Below are 15,005 nucleotides of genomic sequence, written 5' to 3' on the forward strand. Positions count from 1 at the left end.
AACCTTGATCTTAGCCTTTGCAGCCTCCAGAACAGTAAGAATCAAATTTCTATTACTTATAAGCCACCCAGTCTGTGGTATTCTGTCACAGCAGCTCAGACTAAGAAAATATGTATGCCTATTTCTCTAGAATAGATTCCTGAAATAACTTTTAGATTAAAAGGGTGATTTTAAAATTTTGATCATTTCTTCCAAATTACCTTCCCTTGAGAGTAACTCTTTTCCCCACCCTAGTCAATGGTGGAGTGCATTAATCTTTAAATTTTTGTTAATCTATCTAAAACAGAAGTGAAGAGGTCATTCCAGGTAGAGGGAATAGCATGAACAAGGCACAGATGGACAGAACTGAATGTGGTGCACAGAAACATGATTAATTATTTGGCATTTTCAGAGAGTGAGGGGGAGGGAAAGTAGGGTTGGGATCAGTTTCCAGAGGGAAGATATGCACCATGCCATGCACATGTCTAAATCCCATGGCCAGGAGCTTAGTCTTCATGCAAGAGATGATAAAGAGCCCCAGAAAATTTTAAGGATGAAGATGCCCTTGTCCCTTTGTTAGCATGAGGATAGATCTGGAATGAGACATGCCTAAAAGACAGATGGATTAGGAGCCCGCAGTATTGGACTGCAGGGAAGATGACAAGAACCTCAAAAGAGCAAGGATGGTAGGCCAGAGACATGGACAAAGAGTCAAGAAATGCAGGAGAAGAAATACGGTGTGAGGGGGGGATCAGTAAGACATAAAAACTAACTAGATGTGTGAGATAAGGGAGAAGAAGGAATTTAGGATTGCTCTAATGGCTGGGGACAAATGGTGGTATAATTAGTTAAGACAGTTAATATAGAAGAGATCAATTTGGAAAAAAATATGATGAATTTAGTTCTGCGCTTACTAATTTAAAGGTATGCATTCAAAATTCAGATACATACATGCATCACAGAGTTAATGCTGGGGTTAGAGATAAACACTGGGGAACCATCAGCATATAGAATGGTATTTAGAAAGGTGAAAACTGATAGGCACAGATGTAGAGTAATAAAAGAAGAGAAAAATGACTGACTTGAGCTTATTATATTCCAACAGTCAGAAAACTACATGAGAAAATATTTCTGAGATGACAAAAAAGGAAAAAAGAATCCTGCGAAGGATTTCATTATAATAATGAGGTGTAACTCTAACCTTAGGATATGATTATTTTAGAAGTCAGAATAAATCTCTGTATTCATAGGTAGAAATAACCTATAAATAGGAAATTACCTAGATGATCTTGCCAGCAGGAAACTTTCTTTTAAATATAGTTTTCTTTTAAAAGGTAATACAAGAACCTCACTAAATATCTGTCAGTAGATGAAAAGATGGGAAAAATCACTCAAAATTTGAACTCCTTAAAACAACTCTGAGCATTTTATAAATTTCCTTCTAGCCTATTTTTTTGGTATGTTTCTGAAGTTATAATTTACCTAAATGTTGAATTACAATATTTCATTTTATCCTATACCCTCTCCATTCTATAAAGCCATCATAAATATATCAAACGGTTAAAAATATTCTATCAATTTGTTTCAAGTCCATGGTTTTCAATGTCTATACATGAGAATTTTTAGGAGAATTTTTAAAATGTAAATCTTTAGGCAACTCCAAACTTACTAAGTAAAAAATCTCTGGGTGGGGCCCAGACATCATGCGTTTTCTTGCGTCCTTCCAAATGATTCTTATCTACAGCCAAGTTTGAAAAGCATTGATACCGCTGGTAAGCATTTAAATTATGTCCTTTATAATCGAAATAGCATTAATACGAATATCCTAACACATATATTTCTTCTTATATTCAGGAATATTTTAAGATAGACTTGCAAAAGTGGCATTATTAATTCAAGATATATGTTATGTAATGATCTTTTGCAAATAATGCCAACTGGCTTTTCAAATGAGTTATTTTGGTTTTCATTCTCACTGGTAATATATAACAGGAAGCATCATTTGGAGTCAGGGTGAAGTGTGTGGACTGATTAATTTATCAGGTAAACTAAGATAAAATCTCCAATGGTTACTTTACCTTGCATTTCTATGATTCTTAGTAAGATCAAATGCTACTTGCTTATTCCTTAGTTTTATACATTGGAGCTCCTCTGTTCGTGTCCTTTGACCATGATGCTCTAAGGTCATCGTTTATTTTCTTAACTGTTTTAATAATCTCTTTATATAATACCTCTAGCATATTAACTAAAAATATTTTCTCCACTGCACAATATATTTTGATATGCAGGCACAAAAATTTCTGTAGTCAATTATATCAATTACTCCCTTTGCACGTTGTTTTATAGCTTTTAACTGTGAAAAGTCATTTCCCTACCAAAGGTGGATTCAAATGTTGGATCTGAATTTTTCTAATTTTCTTCCCAATGGTATGACTTTTCATATGTAAGTCTTCAATCACGTACATATCTTCCTCAATATAAAACACAACTAACACATTACATGTTCAATAAACATTTATCATTATTAATGGCTTTCTATGGTTCAGAAAGAGTAAGAGTAGTTTCCTTGACATTTCTGATTCATGCTCCTACTCCTTCTCTGCAGAAGAATCTGGTGCTACTCATTGGAAATTCCTTGATCAGCAGAATGTCAAAAGAATTCAGCTCAGAGTTTTACTGGCTATGGGGAAATTTTTACGTTTCAATGTTTGATAAAGGAAATGTCTAAAATTAACTATGCCAACCACTACTGTTAAGAGTTGTATTCATGCTACAGTTAAATGTCAATTAGTTGTGTTTTCTCCTTTTTCCTCCTCCTCTTTCTCTGTCCACTTATATTCTTAAGGCAATTTGTTCAGTGGTAGTTATCTGCTTTAATTAGAAGTATTACCATTGAAAGATATTTAATAAACATAGCTTTCTGCTATCAAACAGAAGTTTTGTGAAATTCAAACATCATAGTTACTTGGGAGGGCATGAAATATATCCAAAAAATTCAGATTGAATTATAAAGTAAAAACAAACTTTACAAAGGGCCTAACTTCTAGGCAAGATCTCTTATGGAAACAATATGCTCTGAGAAAGGAAGAGTAAATGCAAAGCCTAGTGAATTTAAAGCATCCTTCCCTTCCCCAAACTTAGTATTTGACACTTAAAAATACATCTAAGAATCTGGCAGTAGGCCTATAAGAAATTTAATACACCTAGTTCTTGTTTTAATTTCACCCTCAGGAAAATATAATTCCTGAGAGGCATAGGTTGGGAGCAGGGATTGCAGAAATGCTTATGTCTCCTACAAGCCATATTAATACTCTTCCATACAGAAAAAAAAACCCAGTAAGATAAAGATAAGAATGCCTAAGATCAGTGCAAATGTAAAAAGAGAATGAACAATACTGTTTCAGGCTAATAGCTTTGGAAAACTATAAAATTATACACACATACATATTAATAAATTCCAAAAGTAATGCTACAATACGTTATATATGTGTTACCTCTGTTTTATAGAAATAAACACCTTCCTTAGGAAAAAATGCGCATTTTGATGACCCATGGGGAGAAATGTATCTTTAGACAAAAGATTTCCTGTACATTATTTTACAGCAATATCAGTGTTCCAGCCAGGCACACAGAGACCCTCCAGACAACAACTCCAGTAACGAAAAGGGAGAAAAATATGTAAATGTAATTGGAGTGGAAAGGAAGAGAACTGGTGAGCCATGATAATAATTCAGGAAAAATTATTTTTAACCTGGACCCCTATTTAATCAGCTAACTAAAGGGTAACTGATTAAGCAGTTGCCAGAACTATAGACAACTATCTCTATGTTGATGTAAGAATAAGGGAAGTATTTTTGTGCCTTCCTTCATTTTTCAATGTTTCAAAAAACAAAACTTGACATATCATGGCTTCTGGCCATTTGGCAAACATCTGAAGTAAGCACGACTCCAACCCACTCATTTAACCTGAATTAATATTCTTGAGGATTTATATAGCCACTTAAAGCTTTCAGGAAATAGTTCCTCGATGCACCTGACACCTAATTCCATGAAATCAATATTTCACTTAAGCTAAGTCAGGAAATCTTAAGGTGCTGAATTCAATTATGACTGTTACTTCATGAGCCACTGGTAGACAAAACATATCATTGAAATTGAAAATCATTACAGTTAAAGAGCTTTACCTTCTTTGGGGGGTTGTTTTATAAGGTACCATTAACATAATTAATAACAGTATATCACGTTAGGATAACAATAACAACTTTAATATATGGCACAGTACTTTTCTACTGCCAAATGTCAGTTTATAAGCACAGAAACAACGTTCTCTCTGGCTATGCCTGAAATAAATCTATTGTGTGATGGTGGGAGCAAGCTGCCCGTCAATATGAAAAGAAAAACTGATAATATTGATTCAAACTTCGTTTAAAGATGAAAACAAGTATTTATTGAAATCCAGATATATTACTAGTAAGAAGAAAACAAAAATTCACACCTTCAGTCATAAGCACCATGTTATACATGACAGGCAATGATAAGCTGAAGTCCCACATGGCAAAGTTTTGTAGACACATTAAAAAGATAAACAAAAAAAGCTTTTATAAACAGTAAGCACCTAGAATTGGTCTTCAAATGCTGTCTCTTCTCAGATAATTGCTAACTACCTGATTGACCTCCGTGCACTGCTCCTTATAGTTTTTGAGGATCCAATGTAGGGTATTGCTATTCATTTTCAAAACAGAGAATGGACAAATGTTCAAAAAGATAAAATCCAAAATTCTAAACCTATTTATCCTGTAAGTGGCAAACCTCTTAAAATTGTTCATTTTGTCACCTGGCTTGTTAAACTGAGTTTTAAGAAAACTCTAGAAATTTTCAAAACAATCGCGATGCTAATACATTCCTGTCTTTCATTTCCTCCTTGGTTTGCTCATGCCTTCTGATAGTCATTCTTTTTCTTTTTTTTTTTCCCCCTTCCCTTTGGGACCCCCACTTCAAGTCTAACATTTGCCTGTGGCTTAACATTTGACTGTGATGGAAAGACTGAGCTTTGCAATCAGTAAGACCCAGACTCAAATACCAGATCTTCCACCTATAACCGTGTGAAGTTAGGCAAAAATACCTAAATTCTCTCAGCATCAATTTCCTCATCTGTAAAATGAAGAAACAAGCACCTACTACTCAATGTTACTGTGTGCATTAAATGAACTAAAAAATAGAAACTGCTTGGCTCAGTGCCTGACACTGATCAGTTACCGCATGTTAGTTTCCTGCCCTTTTGCCAAAATGACATTCAACAGACAGTTCTAATGATATTTACAGACACATACATCTGTGTTTCTTCTTTTCAGTTCTTTACCTGTATTCTACTATTAGGCCTAATAAACTTCCTCCATGTTCAACACTCAGCAAGCTTTTCATTACCCTAAAGGAAAATAACTGAAATAACATTTCATAAATAAATAATAGCCAAGAAAAGGCACGAAGTTTCTAAAGAACATGTTCAAAATTAAAGAAATTATAGCATATTCTCTGTAAAAACTTAAAATGCCTAAGCAGTTTAAAGAAAGAAAGACAGTATTTATGCTGCAAAACTCCTTAAAAGTACAACCCAATTTGATTCTTAGTAAAACAGGGTGAGAATAATGAAGTGCTCTCAGTGAAGATAAAGCAAAACATTTACTGGGAAAAATCAGCCACCACCCTCAAGAATATGTATTAACATAGTCAGGCTACTTCACTTAAAAGAGCCCCAAGCAAAAGGGTGAACAAGCAGACTACAGCTTCAGCAAGAAAGATCATGGAGATGCAGTCAATATTCACAGGGAAGAAGGCTCAGGTATATAACGAAAAGGAAAATAAAACATGTCTACCTGACACTGCAATAGGATTTGCATGTGTAGATAAACTGGTAGTCAAAATATGGCCAGCGTTTACACAAACTGTAACTGAGACAGAGGAATTAGAAAGCACACCAGGGCCTCCCGAATTTTCCCTTTCCAACAAGTCACACTTCTCAGTTTCGATTCTAGTCTGCACTGTCACACTGACAAAAGAGAAATAACGTATGTGAGCGACATCCATCTGGGAATCTGGGAATCACCCTCATAACCTTCTACACAGTCATTCAAATCACACTGCCTGGCCTTCAGGTGTCCAGTTGTCTTCTCAAACCCACTAAACATGAACGGGGGGGATGAGTGACAACCACGCGGTTCCACACAGGAAGACCCTCAATGTCCATTTTCACCCGTCACTAGCTGGTACCTACCCGGAAGGAATGAACGGAACCACTCCAATGCAATCCCAGCCACTCCTGCTAGTTCAAGCATTCGGTTCAGCATCACCTCATGACCAACACGAAAGCAGCTGAGGCTCTAATATAATCATCATGGAAAGTTGTCCCAAATCCTTCATTCGAGGAAGATCCTTCATACACACCAACGCTGTCTCCAAGCCATGCCGGGGTCTGAAACCAGACTGGAAAATATTATATATGTGTATATATAGTAAAACTCCCACAAACCACTCTTCTACGATGTCATATTTATTTACAGCTGCTTAATCCATCCTATATATATGTATATATATAGATTGCCTTCTCAAGGTGAAATATGAACATTCAAGGAAAGATCCTTTTCATAGCAGAAGGTAAACTGATAGCATATGAAGACCTGGTGCTGCCTGGTAAGGTAGTTGAGGTGGTCCCAAATGGAATATACTCTGTCCTGAAGGGAAGAGAGAAAACACAATATTGGTTTCCAAGGCTAATCTTCTAAACTTGGTATAAAGGATCAAACTATGCTGGTGTTTAAAAAACAAAACAAAACAAAACAAAAAAACCTTGGCTTTTTCGGGAGATGAGAAAGCAATGCCAGATTAACTCTTGAAGCTCTGTTTCATATTACCAAACATGTGCCTTCTTCCTCCTGAATCCCACTATGCGGACACCACTTTCATAATCCTAGCTACCATGGCCTTGACTGCATTATCAGAACCTCTACTGATCAAGGAACTCTCTACTTGCTCATCATGCAGACAGGACCAGAAACCTTTGAATGAATATCAACTTCAAATGGTAGGAATAAAAAAAAGGAAAAAAAAAAAAAAAAAGATCAATGAAGCCCCAGGAGCTCTTATATGTTAAATAACAAGAACAAACCAACTTATTTAAAATATCAATTTTCCCTCTCACTGCTTAATGAATAGGCTTTTAAGAAACAAAGAGAAAGACATTATATAGAGTTTTCAAAGTTAAACCAGAGAATGCACCATTTTTATCGTCTTGAGAACTTTATTACAATATTAAAGACTATATATTTCCTTTTTCCTTCCCCTTTCTCCAAACTAATATAATACTGAAAACTAAAACTTTCAATTCCAGCACAAAATTTTACTAAGTTTCTCTATTTCCAGAATGTCTCTAAAATAAAATTAAATGGGTTAAATCATCGCAGCATTATTTCCTATGTACTTACCCTAAATTATTATTTGCATTAAGCAAATGGCTATCTGACTGCTTGTCATATATAATTCCATTTAAAATAAAATTCTGTCTTCTAATCTCCACTTCACTTGCTCTACTGGCCAGACTCATCCCATCCTTGTCAGCTATATTCAGTCTGTACTAACATGAAAAATCTCAGGAATGTCCATCCAGTGCACTGTCTCCTCCACCCACCCAATATATACTTTGGTTCCCAAGTCAACTATTCCACTGATATCAAACATCTAGAAATCTATTAGACAGGTTTGAACCTGAGATTTATATCAAACATAATACTCATTATATTTTTTTTTCTGGACACTCTCCACTGACTCCACCACATCTCATAAAAAGTGACATAGCTCTCATAAGGAAAACGCAAAAACTAAATGGATCACCTAGGCAAAGGACCTAGGAAATACTATACCGAAAGGGGTACAGACCCCTTGGTTGACAGCTCAAACTTACAGTCCACTTGGTGCTTAGCAATATACAATGTTTTTCCTCCTAAAATTTTAAGTCCTCTTGTTTGACGTATTGACCCCCTGTTGTGTAACCTGAGGGTCTGACCAAGTACAGTGAGTGTAAGAGTCTTCTCAGACCATCCCACATATATATATATATATATTCAGCCAAACATTTGCTGAGATATCTTCTATGATCTACAAACTATATAGGATATACAAACATGAGTAAGACAGGCCACTAGCTATCTTGCAATTCATAGTTTAGATGGAAGACATATAAACAAAAACAACTGTGATAAAGATACATTTAAAACATCCCTTGAAATACAGAAGAAGGAACCATATTCTGCCTGGGAATCATAGGGAAAGTTACCCGGGGGAGGTGATAATTTGCATCTTAAATGATAAACAGATAGTAGCAAGGTAGCAGTAATGGTAATAATCAACAGAAGCTAAGCATTAGCATATACGTAATTTAGTAGAATCTTGGAAATCAGATCACTACTCAAAAGTAAAATATATTCTGTCCTATATTTAGTGTAATAGACAGCATTTCCATTTCAGTATAATGGAAAACTCCCACTATACTATGAACATTTAATACATATTAAACAAGCCAAAACTGTGAGAACCTTAATGACAGAAGCACACAAATAATGACATCGATTTTCCAAATAATCATTTCCTACATGTTTAAATGGAGACCTACTTAGAGATAGCAAAGTGTTTTTTTTATTAAAGTCTATACTCCAAAATTTCATTTTGTATATTTGAAGCTTCATAATCAAATATCAAACAGAATTTGGATGATAGTACAAATACACAGGACTCTGAGACACCCCCCCCCCCAACATACCAATTAGATAATTATCAGTAGGTACGATCAGGACACTCTATATTAACATAGAAATCTGGAGGGTAGGAAAGCAGGAAATACCACATGGATATCTATTCATTCAAAAGGCTAAAGTGGCCCAGGGGCGCCTGGATGGCTCAGTCGGTTAAGTGTTCGACTCTTGATTTCAGCTCAGGTCATGATCTCAGGGTCTTGAGATCGAGCCTCATGTCAGGCTCAGCACACTCAGCACGGAGTCTGCTTGAGACTCTCTCCCTCCACCTCTGCCCCTTCCCCCTGCACATATTCATGCTATCTCTCAAACAAATCTTAAAAAAATTAAAAAAAAAAAAAGGCTAAAGTGGCCCAAATATGAAAGCTAGCTAGAGAAAAAGCTTCTCAGTTACAAATAGGACCCCCCAAAAACCATCTCATTTAATGGAAAGTTATTTCCTTGCTGGTATATTATAAATTGGGAAAATCCCTGATCCTACAGTTCCAACACTGGTCATTGACAGATACATTAAAAACACCTCAAAATCAGGGCACCTGGGTGACTCAATAGGTTAAGCGTCCAACTCTTGATTCTGGCTCAGGTCATGATCTCAGGGCCTTGAGATCAAGCCCAGCACCTGGCTCTGCACTAAGCAGGGAGTCTGCTTGAGATTCTTTCCCTTTCCCTCTACCCCTTCCCCGACTCCCATGCGTGCATGCTCTCTCTAAAAATAAATAAATAAATCTTAAAAAAAAAAAACCTCGGGATCTGCTCAATCAAGTTACAATGACTTTCAATCTTATCACTGCATCTGAGTGAACATAAACTAAAATCCCTTTTCTAACTTAAGAAATTTTAGATTAAAACTTGGGTATTAAATAACATTACATACTTATTGAAACAACCTTTTGGCACCAGCGTGCCAAAAACACTACTGTGAAATACCTTAGAATACAAATTTGACTTGAAATCCATTTAATCTTGATTAATTTCCCCAAATTCCTAATAAGGCAGCAAACAGTGAAATTTCATTAATCAAGTATCTTGCAATTGACAGCACATATTCCAAATTATGTTATTTTCATAACAGTCTTATGATGCAGATAAAGAGTTGCAATTTCCCCCCATTTTACTGGAAAGATAAAAAAAGACTGAGTGACTTATCCAGGATAACACATTACGTTAGAAGCAGAAATAGAGAATTAAAATTTCCATTCACTCAATCAGAAAATATCATGAACCTATTACATGAAGGGCACCATGGGGAAGAGACGAATCAATGAGACATGAACTCTACCATTAAGAAAATTGCAGTCCTATTATCACAAGAGAAAATCTGAGAGAGTTTATTAGATGCTACAACAAAGGAACACACATATTATGTTATAATGGAATAGGAAGGATAAAACAATGAATTAGAGCTAGAATTAAAGAATTCTTTACTGAGGAAGTGGTATAGGACTTTGGAATTGGGTTTTGGAGGTGGGGACAAGAAATGGTGAAGGTCATTACAGGCTGAGCAGAGTCAGAGACTTGAAAATATATGGAATGTTTGCATGAAGTCAAGTAAATAGGTAATTATGTTTTCAAATGTCAAAAATGGTAATACATATTTAACCTATATCAAGCCCAAGAATGAGATTTAATTTAAAAACAGATATAGCAGAGGCTGTTAGTTGTTCCTCAATAACTACCTTTCCCTACAGTGAAGACTTACATTTTAGCTGGGAACACACCACCTGCAACAGAATATAGTTTCCAGCTTCCCATTCAGCTAAGTGCAACTCTGTAACCGGCCAATGGACAAGAAGAAAACTGTTAAGCTCAACTTTCAGAAAGTATCAATAAAGGGACTTGCATGTGTCCCTTCTTCCAGCTGCTTCTTGGAACATGGATTTGGTGGCAAGCCATGTTAGACCATCAGGATGAGGATAAAATCCTAAGGATAATGGAACAATAAGACAGAAGGACACTGACTCCCTGGATATCCTGATGTAGCAAAGTTATCTCATCCATTCCTGGGACTACCTACCTTTCAAATATAATGTGAGAAATTAACTTTTATTTTGTTTAATCACTTATTTTGGCATTCCATGATACCTGCACAAAACTACACATTAGCTTATATAAACAGGCTATGCTGTAAGGTAAATGCAAAATCAAAGTAGTTTCTTGGATAGCAATTCGCAAAACCTAAGAAAAATAACCTGAACATATATAAATTAATTGCAAAGGGTTTAATATAATCAGCAACATATAATTATAATAGGCTTTCAAATTTTAATCTATATAACAACCCTAGGCAGAGGAAAGGTCAGAAGTCAGTATTATTATATTGTAAGTGAGGAATAAGACAACATATCATGAATTCGTAAGAATTTGATAGCTCCAAATTATATTGAGTTTCACCTCACTTAATCCAGAAAATAACCATCACATATATTCCATACCACACTGATATACTAGAGATCCATTTATAAGAAAAGTCAAATGAGTCATCAATGCCAGAAAAAAGAATCAATAAGTGAAAAGTAGATTTTTGCTGTAAGTTGACAATTTACCCATTGGACTTCTCAGTCCACTCAATTTTATTGTGATTACATCTAAATATTTAATTGCTATCCATTTTTTATAGAGAATAGAGGAAAATTTAATAAGTAAACAGAAATATATTATCACAGTGTGAATGAAGAAAAAGAGCAGGCTGTAAGAGCCCAAAGGGGAAATACGAACAGAAGAGAATGGCTGCCGGATGACCTTTTTGCATCAACTTGTCTGCGCGCAAATCTATTCACCCTTGCTTCACATATTACCTCATATTACAGGCATTCCAAAGAATAATTGGAATAAGAATATTCAATAAAATGATCTAAGGCATTGTGCTTTACTGAGCTCACTGGCTAGCTACATCAGCCCACAGAGGAAGGGACATAAGATGGTTGCAACCTCTTCCCCTGTTCTTCCCAAAGTCCTTTGAGCAAGGTCTTGATGGCAACAAGGAGCTACTGAGGCCAAATTCGAGAATATTAGATCACTAGTTGAAGTATAAATGACAGTACAATCTCTCTCACACCCCTAACTCCGGCCAACAGTGTTACAAATATGTTCTACTGGAGGCCAATAAAATCAGGTAACAGAGGGTGACTGGATCAATGAAAACCCATCGCTTCAGGAAAATCAATTGAAAGACATGTCCCTTCTAATAGTACCTTAGAATAGATTTATCTTCTTTTCTTTATATGGTCTTGCCTTCACTTACTACTAGGCTTTTGCACATTCTTAAATTCAAAACCGATCAGCCTCATCTAAGTTTTAAGATGAGTCAAATATTTACTGGTTCTATTATAGCGGACCACTCATCTTCTCTAAGCTTTAGTTTATTGATCTGTAAAATAAAAGTTTAAGACCATATGATCGGCAAAGTCCTTACCAGAAACAGAATGTTATAGTACTGAGTTAAACTTCATCTCAGATTGCAACCTAATGTAGTAAAGGCTGGTCTAAATGCATTGTTTTAAAGGAAGCTCGCTTTCAAATAAATTCTCAAGAGCATTGCTTAGAGTTGGGATAGTAATGACAATAGCAAATGGCCCCTTGTGTAAAACAGTCCTGACTTTACCAAAGAGTCTAATTCTTCAGCTGTTAGGAATTATTCAGCCCACTATTCTTCTATCCCAAGAAACTCTTCTAAAAAAGACTGGAAACTGCTTGGGTGACCAGGTGGGTGAAAATTGAGTAAGGAAAGGACTAGATTTAAAATTTAGATAATTATCTGCTCCTACTCAAATTTCTACAAACACTATTTCACACTTCCTCATCACTCTGTTATGAAAAGTAAGAATATACCATTGTATCTAATATCCAAACTAATTTATAAAACTTTGAAAATTAAGTTATAGGTGGCTGCCTCAAAAGGGTGGTATCTAAAAATAGTATTAACATAAATTCTAATTCAAAAAATCAAAGTTAACATTTTTAATATTAAGGCTGGATAAAATAAGTGAGCAGTGAAAACTGTTGGAATTCCAAATAGTACTTTCTGTATTCCTGACTTAGCCCTTCCTTCTAAAGTGATCTTTGCTCATCCTGACACTTCAGAATTTAAGATTGGAGCCATTTAGACTTTCCCACTAGCAACAACTTTTTCCAACAAATCTTCATGAATGCCATTTTTCTGTATCTAGAACCAGCAGGTCACCTTCAATAAACACAAATTAAGCAACAAACTGAAAAATAATCATTGTACAAATTGTTGTATTTCATGCAGACATGCTAGAAAAGAACTAAGTAATGAATTCAGGTTAGCTGTAGTGGCCTGAAGGAGAACGTGCTCTGCTTGGAAATTTTACATCTGTCTTTTGAAAAATGAAAAATAAAAGTAAAAAGGAAAGAGTAGTGTTTTATACCTCCCAGTGGAAATACAATGGATGGATGAGATGAGGAAGGATGGATAAATGGTCGTGATACAGATTACCAATGACAGGAAAGTACATCTGCTCCTTCTTTGCTTAAGATAATTTCCCCCAAAAAGGCAGTAATGCTGCTTCTGAAACCATACTCACTTATTCTTTTGGGCCTCCTTTTCTCCCCCTAGATGCACCTCTTAAAAGAAGAACAATGTTAATAACTTAGCCTCCCCTCCCCCGATCTAAGCATGGTTTAGTCAATCCCATCTATTTTCATTCAACTGTTTCACAAATGGGAGTCACTTGCCACCCTCTAAAATTGCCCTTCGGATTATCTACATTTTGTTAGCAATTATACTTTGACTGGTCACAGTTTGCAAGCGCCCCAGAAACAAGTTTCAATCTGTTAAGTCCAATATCAACAACAATATGGTGAGAATCCTCTGAAGCCTTTGATCCTCCCAGTACCTGAGGCCTGTTTCCCATCCTCGCAGCATTACCTTCTAAAACAAACAGGAAGAAGGTACATTCAAGTATGTCTTGTTGCTGTCTGTAAGCCCAAATGTTCACTCAAAGTCGTCATTACGTTGGACAAGCATAAGAGTTAAAAACTCATCTGAGGCTTTGCATTCCCCAAATCTAAACAGATTATTGAAATGTCTTTTTCACCCTTCAATCCTACTTATCATTAGGCTATAAACTTGAAGAGTCTGAACACACCTATCTATAGACTAGACTTTAACTCAGTAAGTAATACATAAGAAACTCAAAAATTAGCCCGAAAAGCTGCTAAAGGGGATAAGTTTGGGGTGGCAGTAATTTACTTAATAGAATCCACATAACCAACACTTTCCTTAATCCAAAATTTTATTAGGCTCAAGCTATAAATATTTTAAAAAGATTAAATGCAATTGGTTCTGAATCAGACATCAAATCTAAGATTTGCCAATTGCTAGTTGGGTGAACGGTCTCAAGTTACCTAACCTCACGTGCTTCAATTTCCCTATCTGTGAAATGGGTAATAAAATATCATCAACCCACCTCAAAGTTTTTAAAAAGATAATTCATGTAAAGTCTTTAGCATTGGGCCTAATATAAGCAAGTGATTTTTAAAAAATTAGGAATCCTTTGAACCATCAAGCCCCTACTCATTAATATGCATAAAGCATGGTATCTCAGCTCTATGCCAAACAGATTAATGGATACAAAGATATAAATTCCTAACCATAATGGCCTTATATTTGTGATGGAAAGACAATACTGCTTGACATGTTGGAATATCATATATTTTATCAAGAATTCAAGAGAGACTTAGGGCGCCTGGGTGGCTCAGTCATTAAGCGTCTGCCTTCGGCTCAGGTCAGGGTCCCAGGGTCCTGGGATCAAGCCCCACATCGGGCTCCCTGCTCCGTGGGAAGCCTGCTTCTCCCTCTCCCACTCCCCCTGCTTGTGTTCCCTCTCTCGCTGTCCCTCTCTCTGTCAAATAAATAAACAAAATCTTTAAAAAAAAAAAAAGAATTCAAGAGAGAATTAGAAATTCCTAAATTTAAAAACTAAATATATATGTAATTTATACATATTTATATATAAAGCTAAATATATATATATTTATTTTTTTAATCATTATGCGCTAGGCTGAAGACATGCTTTACAGAGAAGAGATTAAAAGATCTTATTAAATGATACAGAAAATGGTCTGGAACCGTGTTGTTAAATCCTCAAAAAGCAGGGACTACATTTTATTCATTCATTAATCCAGCGACCTCTACCCTCTCAATAACATAACATGTGCTTAATAAATGTTAATGGAATGAATACATGCCTTAAAGCTTCCACA

The 15,005-nt window shown here is 35.7% G+C and overlaps 1 protein-coding gene across 4 annotated transcripts in view; it reads right to left on the reverse strand.

The window, feature by feature from the left end:
• Positions 1 to 15,005, reverse strand: part of ASXL3 (ASXL transcriptional regulator 3) — a 183,014-nt gene that overhangs the window by 127,867 nt on the left and 40,142 nt on the right. The window lies entirely within an intron of this gene.

Source organism: Phoca vitulina, unplaced genomic scaffold (assembly GCF_004348235.1).
Source record: "Phoca vitulina isolate PV1807 unplaced genomic scaffold, GSC_HSeal_1.0 scaffold24, whole genome shotgun sequence".
Taxonomy (NCBI): domain Eukaryota; kingdom Metazoa; phylum Chordata; class Mammalia; order Carnivora; family Phocidae; genus Phoca; species Phoca vitulina.